Source organism: Mauremys mutica, chromosome 7 (genome assembly GCF_020497125.1).
Source record: "Mauremys mutica isolate MM-2020 ecotype Southern chromosome 7, ASM2049712v1, whole genome shotgun sequence".
NCBI lineage: Eukaryota > Metazoa > Chordata > Testudines > Geoemydidae > Mauremys > Mauremys mutica.
The window spans coordinates 23,718,346-23,734,209 of NC_059078.1; the positions used below are offsets into that span (position 1 = coordinate 23,718,346).

General features: G+C 49.4%; 1 long non-coding RNA gene across 3 annotated transcripts; it reads left to right on the top strand.

The window, feature by feature from the left end:
- Positions 1–649: 649 nt before the first annotated feature.
- Positions 650–9,494, top strand: LOC123374680. 3 transcript variants are annotated; one of them, XR_006581155.1, is made up of 4 exons: positions 650–685; positions 2,387–2,519; positions 3,249–3,363; positions 5,611–9,494. It is a non-coding gene; the product is annotated as an uncharacterized LOC123374680 (long non-coding RNA). The 3 variants fall into 3 exon arrangements; XR_006581153.1 differs by lacking the exon at positions 650–685 and adding an exon at positions 1,326–1,899; XR_006581154.1 differs by lacking the exon at positions 650–685 and adding an exon at positions 1,936–2,268.
- The last annotated feature ends 6,370 nt before the right edge of the window (positions 9,495–15,864 follow it).

Below are 15,864 nucleotides of genomic sequence, written 5' to 3' on the forward strand. Positions count from 1 at the left end.
CGGCTTCCCCGACAGGGCTCCCCTCCGACCCCCCGCCCGCAGGAGGGGGCAGCCGCAGCGACACCCCCTGCCCGCGGCCAAGCCCCAGCTGCCCCCGGCGGCCGGGCCGGCTCCGCGCAGCTCACCCAGGAGGACTAAGCCCCGCCAGCGGCCCCCCGCGCACGGCAGCCCCCTGCTCGGCCCCTCCGGCCCCCGGCTCTCCCCGGCTCCCCGCTCCCCGCGGCGGGCGCAGCCCCCGGGCCCCTCGGCTCCCCGCTCCCCCCGGCCGAGGGGAAACAAAGGGAGAAGGAGAAGCAGCAGCAGCAGCAGCCGCCCCCGGCGGCTCGGTCCCGGCAGCGGCGACGGCGGCTCTGCCATGTTCCCCCCGGCCCCCTCCCCGCCCCCGGGCGCCCGGCCCTAGCGCTCCCTCGGCCCCGCTCCGCCTCTGGCTCTGCGCCCCGCCACCATCTACAGGCGGCGGCTGCCTCCCGTGCGGGCCGGGCTGCTCCGCGGCGGCGGCATCGCCTCCTCCCGCAGCCCCAACATGGCTCCCGGCTGCCCCGATGGTCCGCTCCGCCCTCCCGCTCCCCTCCCGCCGCCCCGCAGTGGTAGCGCCCGCCCGGCGCAGGCGGCAGCCGCCGCCATCTTCACTGTGGGCGCGAGTGGGGGGGGGGGGGGGGGAGAGAAGCTGGCGGAGCTGACCAGGGTGCTGAATGGCGCGTTTCACTGCGGAGGGGGCTGCGCGCAGCTGGCAGGGCGGGAAGGGGAAAGGAAGGACTGCGAGGAACGGGGGGGGGGTTGGGGGAAGGGCTGTGGGGAAGGGGTCGGGGTGCTAGTGGGTGTGGGGGGAAGGGCTGTGAGGAACGGGGGGTTGTGGGGGGGAGGGCTGTGGGGAAAGGGTCGGAGTGCCAGTGGGGGAAGGGCTGTTGGCAAGGGGTCAGGGTGCCAGTGGGGGAAGGGGTTGGGGGGCTGGTGAGTGTGGGGGGAAGGGCTGTGAGGGGAAGGGCTGTGGAGAAGGGGTCGGGGTGCCAGTGGGGGAAGGGGTCGGGGTGCCGGTGGGTGTAGAGGGGAGGGCTGGGGGGAAGGGGTCGGGGTGCCGGTGCGGGAAGGGGTTGGGGTGCTGGTGGGTGTGTGGGGGGAAGGGCTGTGAGAGGACGGGCTGTGAGGAAGGGGTCGGGGTGCCGGTAGGTGTGGGGGTGAGGGCTGTGGGGAAGGGGTCGGGGTGCCAGTGGGGGAAGGGCTGTGGTGAATGGGTCAGGGTGCCAGTGGGTGTGGGGGGGGAAGCGGTCGAGGTGCTGGTAGGTATGGGGGGGTGGGCGGGGGGAGTTGATATGGGAGGCAGGGGCTCAAAGGAGCTGGTCAGAGCAGTGGTAGGTGTCAGGGGAGGATGTATTTGGGTGCTGGGAGCAGGGAAGGGTGCTAAGGGCTGTGGTAGGGGAATAGTGCATGACTATAGGGGATTAAGGCCCCAGCCCCTTTTTGCCTCTTGCCTACTCCCCCTTTGTCTCACCTGTGTCTCCCTTCTCTCCCCCTTGCTCCCTTCTCCCCCGCCCTCCAGCAGTAGCTGATATAAAACAAGGGCCAAGTAGTCCACAGGCTACTGCCTCCTCTCCCACGACAGACAGGAGCAGATAGGAGAATGGCCAGTCACCTGGATGTGCTAATCCACATAGAGCCTTTGCCTCAGCTCCTATACAGCATAGTACATTGCCCCCAACACACATTTTTCATGTATCAGACAAATTAACTCCTGCTCCAGCATCTCCCTTTTTTAACTAAAATGCACAAGCAGGAAATAGCTGTTGCAGGACATATTCACACAATCTCTAGGTTACATTTCTCATCCCCCCCTTATTTTCTCCCTGCTTCGTGCCTGCTCTGTCCAGCTTTTTTGCCTCTTTGCCGGAAGCACCAGCAGAGGTAGGCTGGCCATACTGTATACTTCACATAGTATTGATGCTGCCATATAATTTGCATGGTGAATTTCAAAGCTGGGGGTAGATGGGAATGAGAAGAGGAGGTGCCCACAAGCTCTAACCTGCATCTTTGCCTTTTTTTGATTAAATTTACCATTCTAAGTCATGGAGAAAACATAAGAAAATTGATAATAGGAATGCTGCTTCCTTGGCCCTTGGGAGAGGAACTGGATGATGTAATAAAGGGCTGACCAGTTCTGGCTTTTATGAGTCTGAGATTACTCCATCAACTCCAGCCTAAAGACTCGGCCCCGACCGTACACGGAAGATGAGTGATCAGACAGCACCTCTCTACGGTCTCTTAGCACCAGCAGTAATGCCACTTAACTAGTTTTTTAATCTGGATTCAATTCTATACTCCTAGTTAACAAACATGGTTCCTCCCATGACCATATGGTTGCCCTGAAATTCTTCCTTCCTTTGATCATTAGATGGCAATGTGCTTCCTGCCGGAATGAGAGGAAAACCAGAAGCTAGGGAGCATGTGGCTGAGAGAAGAGGGACTAAGAACATTGGGAGGAAAGCACATGACCAGAATTCCATTTAAATTAATGGATGATGCAGGTCAGGCTAGCATTACATTATCTTTCACCCACTTCCTCACCCCTGCCCATGAGTCACTCTCAGTTAATCACCAGATTCAATAACGCTTTTCTGAGGAGGCTAATTTATGTATTACAGCAAGCTCTGGGATCAGTTTCATCAGATACTTCCTGGAAACAGCCTGTCAGACAAATTACAGAGCACAGCTTTCTTTCACTTTCAATTCTAATATAGAATTTCATTGCTCTTTTGTAGCTTGTTCTTTCTGCTAACATTATAGTTATAGTTGTACCACACAAGAAACATTAAGAACAAATTGTATAAAAGGAGGTTGTCCTTCATGGCAAGCCCCCACCCTAGCTCTGTGCCCATGTAAATTCAGGAATCATCTGGGAAATTAAACATCAGAAGTTACATGGAGAGAAAGTTAGATAAGAACTTCTTTGGGCCATTTCCCTGAGTTTTCTCTCACACTCTTCCTGTGATTTCAGAGCTCCTAGACATATGGATTGCCAGGCCATATGAGATATCTGGCTCTGACAGTAGCGAATCTCAGATTCTTCACTGAAAGGTGCAAGAAATCTCACGATGGACAATTATGTAAATTTCCCCTATGGGCACCTGCTTATTTCTAATCTCAAGCAGTTAGTGGGTGGTTTATGCTTTGAGGCATGAAGGTCTCTAACTCTAACATTGTTTAAAAAAATTCTAGCAATGGTAACTGGGGATGTTCCTATTATTTATCTAAAGACCCAGTCCTTTTTTGACTCCTGCACATGAATTTAAATACCAAGCAGCGGACTGAGAGCCAGAAGCTGCAGAGCTCTTATTTGGACTGTGACAGCAATCTCCTCCTTGGACCTGGGTAAGTAACAACTTACTTGCTTCAGTTTCTCCAACTGCAAAATGGGGATAACAGCATTGATTTAACTCGCACACAGGGCAAAGCGAGGCATAGTTAGGGTGACCAGATGTCCCGATGTTAGGGGCTTTGTCTTAGATATGCAACTGTACCCACTGCTCGCCTCCCCAAAAAAGTACCTTGGTTTTTCACACTTGCTATCTGGTCACCGTAGGCATAATCAGTGAGTATTTGTAAAGAGCTGAGCATTGCGATTATTTTTTAACTCAAACCTCCTTAAGAGTTTTAAAACTTTTCAAATGTTCTCCTCCCAGGCACATCTGTGCCACTGGAGCAGAGGAGATGTCCCCTATTATCCTTGTAAAGAGCTGACCATGGGCTAGGGCATCCCAAGAGTTAATACTCCATTGCCATTTCCAATGATGGCTTCCAATGGTACAGCCCTGACCACCCCTAGCCCTGGCATGTGGATGGCACAGGCCAATGCTCCACTGGCTAATGGGAGGCTGCTGCAGAGATTTAACAGAAGCTGGGCTAGGAAGAGAATTCAGATCAGAGCCTCATTGTCCTTATTATCACAATGGAGAGAAACCATCCCCTTCACTCACACCAATGCCTAGCATTGGCCATTGAGTCAGCCGGTTTTTGTCTAGGAGGTTCAGATTTGGAGCTTATGCTTCCCCTCTCATTGTGTAGAGTCAGAAAAAGCAGATACTCTAGTTCCTTGCATTTCAAATCAGGCTTCCCCACTCTCTGTACCATGGTCACTGCCCACTTGCAAAAGAGGAGACAGGATTAATGTTTAAATATCTGAAATGTTACCACAATAACTATTGATACAAGGCCCAGCATATAGAAGAGGATCTAACCAATAATTATTTACTCAAGGGAAATGACATTTAATGGGTTCAGTTCTATTTAATCTAAAGTGTAACCATTACACTTTATTTAAGTTTCTGTATTTAAATAAGGGAGTGATCTTGCCTACTTGTAAAATCCAATTATGCAACACAGATAGAGATCACCTGGCACAGCCCAGCCAATTACTGCTGTGAAAACTTTAGAACCTGCTTAAACAGAGGGGCACAGAGGAGAAGCAAGGGGCCGTTGCAGCTCACCTCATTTGAAAGGGTACTTCAGCTCTCCCAGCTGAAAAGGAATTTTATGCAGTAGGAATAGTTCTTCTTTAGAATGTGAATAGAATTCACTTTGAAATCCCAGTAACAGGTACAGAGCATGCTTTTTAAAGTAACATTATTGCTGTCCCCTCATAGTCATTATAACATCAACAACCAATGAGAATATGCATGAGCTGGACTTAACTCACTGGACACCATCTACAGCAGATTGAATTTTGTTTACCTTCTGCTGGTAAAATAAATGAACAAGCGGGAGGACAAGAAGAGCTCTGATCTGGCCTTACAAGTTGTTGGAGCTGGTTAAATATAGAGCTTGCACAAGTTTTTCTAGAGTACTATATACATTTTTTCTGAGATGGGATTTTAAAGATGACTAGCTCCTAATAATATTTTGTATTGGTAAAGCACTGCACAAGCTATATACATAGAGCAGTAGCTGCAGGCAGCAGGGTGTTTGATCTCTTTTATTAAAATCCTAAATGTCTCATCATAAACCTAAGGCACCGATAACACAGTGATGGGCAGCAAATAATGCATCAACACATGAGCTAGAGACCAGATGAAAGCACAACAATAGGGAGTGAGTAGGGAACATTTTGGAGAAGGGGCCGCTGGAGCAAACCAACACAACTGTAGTGAAAAAGATAATGTGATTGGGTAGATTCTACTCCAGCCCATTCCACTGACCTGCTGGAGAAATCATTTAGCTACTTTCAGCTTCAGTGTCCCCATCTGTATTATGGAGATATTTACTCCCCTTTGTGAGGCACTTTGAAATCCTTTGTGTTATGTTTGTACAGTTCCTGGTACAACAGGGTCCTAATTAGAGCTGCTAGGTACTACACCTCTACCTCAATATAAAGTGACCCGATATAACACAAATTTGGATATAACACAGTAAAGCAGTGCTCCGGGGGGAGGGCGGGGCTGTGCACTCCGGTGGATCAAAGCAAATTCGCGGTAAGATTTTTTTGCTCCCGAGGACAGCGTTATATTCAGGTAGAGGTGTATTAAACTAGAAATACCAGACAATAATAAAAAGGTGCTGTAGAAGCCCTGCATATTATCGTTAGGATCCAGGCTTACAGCCACAAATCTGGTTCTGTTCCAGCTTGTCGCCTCATTCTACTTACAGGAGGAGAGAGGAAAAGAGCTGAGCTCAGATTGCACTTCCAAGGCAGATCTGTGAAGAAAGAATGAGAGAAATTAGAAATGGGACAGACCCGCTGATGTCATCCAGTCTGTCTCCTCTGGGGGCCAGTTCAGATTGCCCCTTCAGTACACTTGTGAGTGCCACATTCAAGACCTATCCCCACCCTACCTATCATCTGTATTCATTACTGAAAGGTCAACTCCTGCCGCCAATCAGTCCATGATGCCAGCCTCTATTGTCTACTTGTTACATTTTCAAACAAGCACCTTTGTTTTCTGCCCTGTTGCCCCTCACACCTGGGAAAAACTCCCTCTAAACATCTCAAAACTAACTCTAAACCCTCTTTAAAACTTCACTCTGGCATGAAGTCTATAAAAGCATGAAAATGGTTAGGCTGCTGGTGTGCTGAGCCACTGCCTATTATGCTGACCAACATTGACTCATTGTTTTCCAGTACTCCCCTGTTGACCTGTCTGTTTCCATCTATTGTTTCGTGACTCTGTAACAGGGCCAGCTGCCTCCTGAGCACCCCCTCATAGCCAGAGGTCATTCTGAAGTGCCCTGCTACCAATTTCTCCCCTTCTCAGGGCCCCACATATTGACTCCTTCTGTGCTGGCCCCCCAGGCTCCAACCCTTCAATCACTCTGCCCCTTTAGGCAGAGTCTCCCCAGGACTAGATCCCAATACAAAGTCTCTCAGGCTTTACCTAGCTGGAGTTCAGCCGTCTGGCTTCCAGGCCCACAAGCCCTTCTCTCAGTCAGGGTCTGTAGTGGGAGCTGGATCCAGTATTTCCTGTTGTACCAGCGCAGCCTCCCTCAGCTCTCTGGTTCTGGCTTCCAGTCCAAAACCCTTCTCTAAGTCAGGGTCCCTAGCAGGAACCTCCTACTCACTCCTGTCACAGCTCTCAGTCAGAATCTGGCTACCATTCCCTGAGCTCCCCCTTTCCCCTTCATTGCAGCCTCCTGCTGTTCTTTGCAGGACAGCCACCCTGATCTTTTCCAGCTGTGACTCATTCTGTCAGTAGGGTTGGCTAGCCACAGCCCTTTGGTGGGTGAGCCATGCTGTTACACTCTCTGTAAGCTCTTTGGGGGCAGAGACAGTCCTTTTGCTGTGTCTGCATAGTGCCTAGCACAATGGGGTCCTGGCCCACGACTAGGGCTCCTAGGCACTATGATAAATATGATTCAAATAAGAAATAATCATTTGTCCCATTCCAGGGTTGAGTATTCCAAGTCTTCTCAGGACTAGGTGTACTAGAGTTCTCGACTTACCAATTCCAGTGCTCTCCTCCTTGTTCTCTGACATTATCCAAAGAAAAAGTTGGCAGATGAACATACTCAATCTAGCCAGGGTCCTTGCTCATAAAGAACTGCATGCAGCAGCGAGTTCCTTGTGCACTTCCAAATAAGCTACATGAACCAGCTAGGGGAAGGGGAGAAATCTCACCTTACGGGTGACTTGGCTGGTTTGAAGAAATAACAGTAAAATCCTCCACATTCATCAGGCCCAAGAGTTTAATTTTAAAAGTACCAAAGTGCCCACTGGGAAACGGCCCAGGCATCTAGTGAAAGCACAGTCTGTGCCATGCAGAGAGCAGGCTTCAGATCTGTCTTTAACCCAGTTGGCAAAGAAGGGGAGTGATGCAGGAATGGCAGGGGGCCCTCCTGCTGGCCCAGCAGTGCTGTGATGAGAGCTGCACTCATCCCTTTTCAGCCAGCAGAACGGGAAAACGGGGAATATCTTGCAAGACAACTCCCACCTGAACAATTCTATAAGCTTCAGCATTACACCACTGTTTGTGAAGCCACAGGCTCTCTATAATAATACTGTGTGTATGTTCAAAGCCCTTTACCAACATTAACCAAGTGATTGGTGGCTGAAATTGCAGGCATAGGTGGTGGGGGGAAATATGGTATTGCTGAGTCACTGTTACCTCGCTCCAGGGCTTCCTTCAGGTGCTATTTAAAGAGCATTAGGCTCCAGCCAATATGGTTTACACACAAAAAATGGTAAGTGCAAGTGAGCCCGTTGGGAACATTCTCTTCTGCTGGTTCTCGTGTCTGGCCCCAGCTGTGTGACACTGCTGTTTTCCTTGGCGCCCTTACAGAGCAGGCTAAGGGGCTATTCTGGCTCCCTCTCACATGCTAGCACCCAGGATGTGCAAACTAATGAGAATGAAGAGGCTTTCTTGTAATTAGTGCAGCTCTGCTCTGGGGAGCCATTTGGGTCTTAGAAAAACAAAGCAATAGTAGAAAGACCCACCCACTCGGTGCCATCTGCAACAGTATGCGGGAATGGATGGTCTGGCAGGCTGCTAGTGGTTAGAGCCCGATCACAGCAGCGCTATTCCACATTTCTATAGGACTTAGGAAGGCCATTAGGAGTCAGGTAAAAACATGGCACCAGTAACAAATCATTATGCCAAAAGATGCATCTGTTTCAGAATTTCATGGCTTCCAAAGTGCCTGTGATCTAATCTGGATTTTAGTGGTCAGGCATCCAGCGACTTTCAATGTAGATTTTTCAGCAGAGCCGATTTTATCACATTCACAAAGAATGGGCTTTTGTTTCTCAGGCAGACAGCTTCCCTTTTTTCCATGCGAAAAGGAGCTGAGCAGAGGCGGATATTATGTGGGCAGAGATTCTCCAGGACACTGCTAATAGGATGCTAGGTTATCTGGAATATAACAACAGCTGCAGCTATTTGGCTTCTTCTCTGAGCACAAGTCTGCATGTGCATATAGCACTGATTTAGCTAATCTGCTCTTGCTCCCTGAAAGGACAATCAAACATTTCACATTTGGGAAGAACAAGACTAGAGGGAAAGTTGCACTGCAAATTGAGAAAAAGACACCCTGACTCTTACGTTTGGGGCGGCTCTCTCGGCAGAGCTGGTTTATTATTTTGTCAGTCTCATGACTTAGCTGTTAGTTTTATCTCACTCAACTAATATCGCAGCCTAATCCACTGAAGCCTGTAATAGGCTTTGGAATAACAGGGGTTTACATCCTCATTAGTGTTCAGCACTAGATGTCAGAAGAAAGTAACATCGGCAGAGTCCACTGTAAGACAGCCGAATCCAAAGAGAGCTGGCTAGGTAGTAGGGGCGGTTGGGGAATGGAAAAATCTAAAATTCACCTTGAGGATTGGAAAGGGGGGACAAACATGGGTGAGGGGTAACTAAAAGGGAGCAGGGATGGGCAGGAGTACAAGGAAGGGAAAGTTCCGAAGAGCCTGAGCCTGTGAACAGTTACTATGAACTTAGTCCCACTGAAGTCAATAGTAGTGAGTATTTGCTCGGTGACTTTAAGGCAGGGACTCCCTCCACCTCTATGCCGGTTACAGCATGGAGCTCACTGACAGCACTCCACTAATGTTTATACTAGGCAGTATATTGATGTCCTTATAATGCACATACAGTGAAGCTAGAATTGCATATTGGTGTTGTGTGTATTCAGGCTCTGTGGAGCCTGCTTGCTGGCGATTCAGCCACCTTACACAGAGTGTGAAAAATTCACATGCCTGAGCTCCATAGCTATGCTGATCTAACTCCCAGTGTAGACACAACTAGATGGAGGGAAGCATCTACTCTATGGCGGTACAATAGTATAGTGATGGTGCTGTAGCTGTGCCATTGTAGGGTGCATAGTGTGTAAACAGCCTTAGTGACCTGATTTTCAGAAATGCTGAGGACCCAGCACTTCCCATTGAAAGTAGGAGCTACGGGTCCTCAACACTTCTGAAGATCAGGGGCTGCTTCAGGCACCAGCACGCCAAGCGCGTGCCTGGGGCGGCAAGCCACGAGGGGACCTCCCGCAGGCATGCCGCCGAATCCGCGGGACTGGGGACCTCCGGCAGGCAAGCCGTCGAAGGCAGCCTGCCTGCCGTGCTTGGGACGGTAAAATACCTAGAGCCGCCCCTGCTGAAGATTACACCACTTATTTTGGAGCTTATCCATTAGCTCCGGCTTTTCAATACCTTAGTCAAGACTCCTGCATTCTTTCCCAGCTATGCCAGTGACACTCTGTAATTAAAGAGAAAAAGTGCTTTAACTTCCCCATATTGTAGCTTGTCTCTGTGTTTGATAGATCCTGGATTCAGTCATAGATTCTTAAGGTCAGAAGGGATCACTATGATCATCTAGGTTATGTCTACACTAGCGAGCGTACAGAGGCACAGCTGTACCGCTGTAAGATCGTTTGTGTAGCCACTCTGTGCCGACAGGGAGAGAGCTCACCTGTCAACATAATTAAACCACACCCAATGAGCGGCAGTAGTTATGTTGGCGGGAGAAGCTCTCCCACCAACATAGTGCTGTGCACACTACCATTTATGCTGGCAAACATTATGTCACTCAGGGGTGTGTTTTTTCACATCCCTGAGCAACAAATTTTGCAGATGTAAGTGGCAGTGTAGACATGGCCCTAGTCTGACCACTGTGCCAGATTATTTTGGGGGCTTGTGCACTATGGAAATTGGGAGTTCCCCACCTTAACTCAATTTGGCCTGGTTGCTCCCATCGTGTCAGAGGGGTGGCCGGGTCAAACGTGAGCAGCTCTGTAGCCCTGCGTGCCAAGTCGCAACGCTACTCATTCAGGTTTGTCTAGCTGCTCCTTCGGCATGAAGAGGGGCACTCAAGCCACACGTGAGTGACATTGCAACCCCAAGAGCCAGGTTGCAATGCCACCCACCCAGATCCGGTGGTTGGGGGCGGGCGGGCGGGGGGGGGGTCCTCCTGATCTGGGGCCCCAGTAGAAGTGCACTGAATGCACATTGGTTAATTTAGGCCTGCTGCCAGCATAACACAGGCAATAGAATTTCACCAAGTGATTCCTACATCAAGCCCCTAAACTTTTATTTGAGCTATAGCATAACTTCTAGAAAGACATCCAATCTTGATTTAAGACCACCTGCTATCAGAAATCTTCTCAGAGAGCTATTCAAACTGTGATCAAGATACCTTTCAACTTTCTCTTTGATAAATTAAATAGATCAAGCCTTTTCAGTCTCACTCTGCAAAGAAAGTTTTCTAAATTTTGAGTCGAATAGCTGGTGGTCCTGTCCCTCATATTTTTACTGAGAGTAGAGCTAAAATATTGATATCATTTTATCAACAAAGATGTATTAGAATTAAAAAGTACAAAGAAGGGCAACAAAAATGATTAGAGGTTTGGAACTGCTTCCATATGAGGAGAGATTATAAAGATTGGGATTGTTTAGGTTAGAAAAGAGACAACTGAGAGCTCTATAAAATCATGAATGGTATGGACAAAGTGAATAAGGAAAGATTATTTACCCCTTCACATAACATGAAGCAGAGGTCACCCAATGAAATCGATAGGCAGTAGGTTTAAAACAAACATAAGGAAGTACTTCACACAACACATAGTCAATCTCTGGATCTCACTGCCAGGGGATTTCATGAAGGCCAAAAGTGTAAGTTCAGAGAAGAATTAGGTAAGTTCATGGAGGATAAGTCCATTGATGGCTATTAGTCAAGATGGTCAGGGATGCAACCCCATTACAGGGGTGTCCCTAAGCCTCTGACTGCTAGCTGCTGGGTCTGGAGGACAGAGGATGCATCACTAAATAAATTGCTCTGTTCTGTTCACTCCCTCTGAAGCATCTAGCACTGGCCCCTATAGGAATACAAGATACTGGACTAGACAGATCATTGGTCTGACCCATTATGGCCATTCTTATGTCTTAGGTTAGATCTGTTCTTGCTTGTGGGGCATTTTATTTTATTTTGTATGACACCCTTAGAAGCCCAAATATACTTTCAATGCATTTGGGAAACACCAATTCACAACCACCCCATTCCCACCAGTGTCCAACCAGACATGGCCCCAGATTCCTTACTTCTTTGTAGTCATACCAACAATGGCTGCAGAAATATGCATGGCTGAGAAAATTTGATGCATTATATTCGTTCCAGTGGAGGATGTGCACTGGGGAGCCTAAGATCACAACACTGCAGTTTAGTATAGAGCTGATGAAGCATCTGTATTTCATTTTACTGTAGTACAGTATTTCATTTAATGTCTTGAGACCAAAGCTGTAAATTCCAGACCATTTAAAAACCAGGGATCATTCCCTCCCCCTCTCAGAAACACTGAACAGTAGGTCCCTTGTGCATTCTCACAAGTTTCCCCTGGCCTGTGAAATGTGCTCCTGACTAACTTACTAAGCTACTACTCTCCTCATTCAAGTCTCTGCCCCCGACTCCTTTGGTGCTGCCCGCAGAGTATTTTTCAGCGTTTTAATCTATTTTATTTACATATTTACCCCCCCTGGTTTACACAGAATAACCAAATGCTCTTTCGTCTGTTCCCCTCATCCCTTCCCCCCGGTTATCACCCTCATTTCACTGGCCCTTGTCTACACCTCACAAGTAAACATCTTATGTCCTCTGAGAAGGGCCTCGCTTGCCATCTTGGATGCTATAAAAATAAATCACCAAGAGCCTTTATTGCTTTTGATTTGAGAGATTTTTCATTTCTGAAATGCAAATGTGGAACAACATACACAGAGCTGATGCGACCATGGGGAGAGGAGATGTTACGGTGCCGTGGACTTTTCCGGATAACATCCTAGTTCACACATATAGAATCATTTTATCTGCATTCACTAAGAGACTTTAATAGGGCATTTGAGACGACATTTATTTGTAGGAGGATTCAGTTTCTGCTTTTCAGCAAAACAATATACAGACAACATAGCTCTGTCTGTTCACTGACATCCCCGCGGCAATAGAGGGAGTGGTAAACAAGTGGGAAATTTCAGTTTACTTCAACTAAAATCCAGGGCCGGCTCCAGACCCCAGCGCGCCAAGCGCGCACTTGCGGCGGCGTCCCAGTGGGAGGGCGGCAGGCGGAAGGTCCGCTGGGACCACGGCTCCGGTAGACCTCCCGCAGACGTGGCTGTGGAGGAGCTGCTGGTCCCGTGGCTCCGGTGGAGCATCCGTCTGCGGGAGGTCCACCGGAGCTGCGGGACCGGCGACCGCTAGAGCGCCCCCCCGTGGCGTGCCGCTGTGCTTGGGGCGGTGGAAATCCTAGAGCCGCCCCTGCTAAAATCTAAGCAAGAACACTCACAGCACAGGGTAACTCCTAGGGATTAAAGATGGGCTGGGAAGAAGTGAGGGCCCAGGGACCCCAAGGGGGAATTAAGCCCAAGAAGAGAGTGTTGTCACTGCTGAAATAAAGTGCAAACAAAACTAATGAGGCCTAGGTGGGTGGTGGTTTTTGTTTTTTTAAATGGGGGTTGCTGTTTCAAGTGGTTTTGCTAGCAAAGCTACAAGTGGCACAACTGGCAATGCAAGTTCTTGAATGCTCTCCCATTCTAGCCTCTTGACAATCCCCAACATGGCCACTCCCTCGGCTCACTATTCCTAAACTTGGGCCTGTGCAGCTGATGGCAACAGGCCTTTCCTAGCACTGCTTTGCCCCGTTTGTAACCAGTATTCTCCTTACGGTTATTCCACCCCAAGGCCAAGGAGACTTTTGACTCGCCCGCTCAGCAAGGCCCAGATCACAACATGCAGTTTGTACAGGCACAAAGCCATCTTCTGTATGAGGAGAATGCAAAGCAAACGTTAAGGAGAAAGGGCAGCTTGCCCTGGGTAAGGAAAGCGACCTCCCTCATGGCAATACAAAAGGCAGGGAACTTGCACTGAGTTTTTAAGCTTTGCTTTAGCCTAAGCTCACATTTAACCCCTGTCCATCCAGAAATCCCCCAGCATGTTTAAATACGCGTCTGTCTCATCTTGCTATCCTTAATTGGACAGCAGGCTGCTGGTATCACATTGCAGAGCGCCTTGTGGGAGCGCAGGGATTAGGCAGATGTGCGGCCAAGACAGACAGACAAGAGTCAAAGCTGACAGCTCGCTGGGAACTGCTTAAACACACACAGTATTTCCTTTTCTGTGCAGAGGTCAGTCTGTGCAGCTGCAGTCTGGCGTTGTTAGATACTGGGATTGAGCAAGGCAATTAGTGAGCCTGCGTATTACAAGGCAGGGACAGTCTCCCAGGGCAAAGGCACCAAAGGGGTCACAGAGCACTTCACACAGTCTGTCAGGGGCAAGCGAGACTAGCTTGCTGCCAGGAGAGGGAATGGGGGGAGAGGGCTGAAGCAAATGACCTCACTTTGGAGAGCTCAGCAAGGGAAGAAATAACATTCTAGGGAAACAGCTAGACCTGGGAAAGGATAATGGGACCTGGAACTGGGCAGCTCACTTCACCCCAGGAGACTGGTCACATTTATACCCTGCTAATCTGGGATGGGTTCGTTCACTTCTGCCCGAGCTAGCGCAAGACTGTTGTTGGAAAGAGGAACAGAACCACTCACAGAAGCAGCCTCGGCTCGTTTTGGCATCTTTTTGTTGTCAGAGGTCACATGGCACCAGAACTAACTTCTCTCCCTCTTGTTTTAATAGCAGGTGAGAAGCATGTTCCCCTCCAGCATGTTACAGTGAGCTTGGCAGTGGTTACTAGGGAGCCATTTTGAAGATGCTTTCTGTGCGCAAGTGGCTTCCCCACCCTCCTCCAAACACCTTCTACTCAGGCTGGAGAAGTCGGAGCTGACCCACTTCCCTGGGGGTGGGGTTTTAGTCACAAAAGGAACTCAAAATGAAGTAAAGTCCAACTCAGGCCTTCTCAGCCCACACCCAGTGTCTTCTCTATCTCTCCTCTGTCCTGCTAGGGTTGCTGCAGGCCATTGGATTGAAGATGAGGGAGGTGTATAGTGAATCCATGTCTTCATGGTGCTGCGTTATTGCTCCTGGCTGAGCTCTGTGTTGACTTTTCACAGTAGCACTTGCCATGTGTTCATACAAGCCTTTTAGCATGTGAAAGTAGAAGGCCTGAAGCTTGTCTCTGACTTTTTGAGTTTCAAGATTATAGATTTAAAAAAAAAGGAGTAAAATGCAAATAGTTGCCAGAGATGATGTGTCATTCCCTCTGGGCTTGTTCCAAGCCCATAGACTCAGACTTTAAGGCCAGAAGGGAGCATTGGGATCATCTAATCTGACCTCCTGCACATTGCAGGCCACAGAACCTACCCACCCACTCCTGTAATAGACCCCTAACCTCTGGCTGAGTTACTGAAGTCCTCAAATCATGATTTAAAGACTGCAAGTTACAGAGACTCCACCATTTACTCTAGTTCAAACCAGCAAGTGATCCGTGCCCTATGCTGCAGAAGGTGGTGAAATATCTCCCCCTGGGGTCTCTGCCTATCTGACCTGGTGGAAAATTCCTTCCCAACCCCAAATATGGCGATCAGATAGACCCTGAGCATGTGGGCAAGACTCACCAGCCAGACACCCAGGAAAGAATTCTCTGGAGTAACTCAGAGTCCTCCCCATCTAGTGTCCCATCTCCAGCTGGTGGGGATATTTGCTACTAGCAGGTGCAGATCGACTGCATGTGATTGTAGGCAGTTTCATCAGACCATCCCCTCTATAAATGTATCAGGCTCAGTCTTGTAACCAGTTAGGCTTTTCCTCCCACTGCTTCCAGTGGAAGGCTGGTTCCAGTAGCACTGCAGGGACTGAAATGGGTTTCCCTGCTGTGACTCACCCATGCTACTGAGGGGTGCAGTGGCACCAACACTAAGTAGAGAAGAGAGTCTCCAAGCTCTCAGTCCTCCAGCTGCTGTTGCTAAGCCAGTGTGGAGGTCAGAAGACTGGTTGGGAGCCCCACTCTCCTCTGCTCTCTCCCAGTTTCCTTGAGGGAGACGGGAACTCACTGGTCATTTTCCTTTTTCAGGTTAGGTCCAGTCACTCTTTCCATAACTGGATAAACTCTATGCACAGAAATAAGCTCCTCCCTCCCATGAAGACACATTAAGGGAAAGCTACAATAGATTCTAACAACATATGGGAGAACATAAAGCTAAGTATCGTCTCCAGCACATGGCGAAGTTTGAATGGTGTGCAGTAAGTCAGTCGTGGTCAGGGGCGGCTCTAGACATTTCGCCGCCCCAAGCACGGCGTCATGCTGCGGGGGGCGCTCTGCCGCTCGCCGGTCCCACGGCTCCGGTGGACTTCCCGCGGGCATGCCTGCGGAGGGTCCGCTGGTCCCGGAGGCACCATGCCTGCTGCCCTCCCGGCGACCAGCAGAGCGCCCCCCGCGGCATGCCGCCCCAAGCACGCGCTTGGCATGCTGGGGCCTGGAGCCGCCCCTGGTCATGGTTCACACATTACATGAATA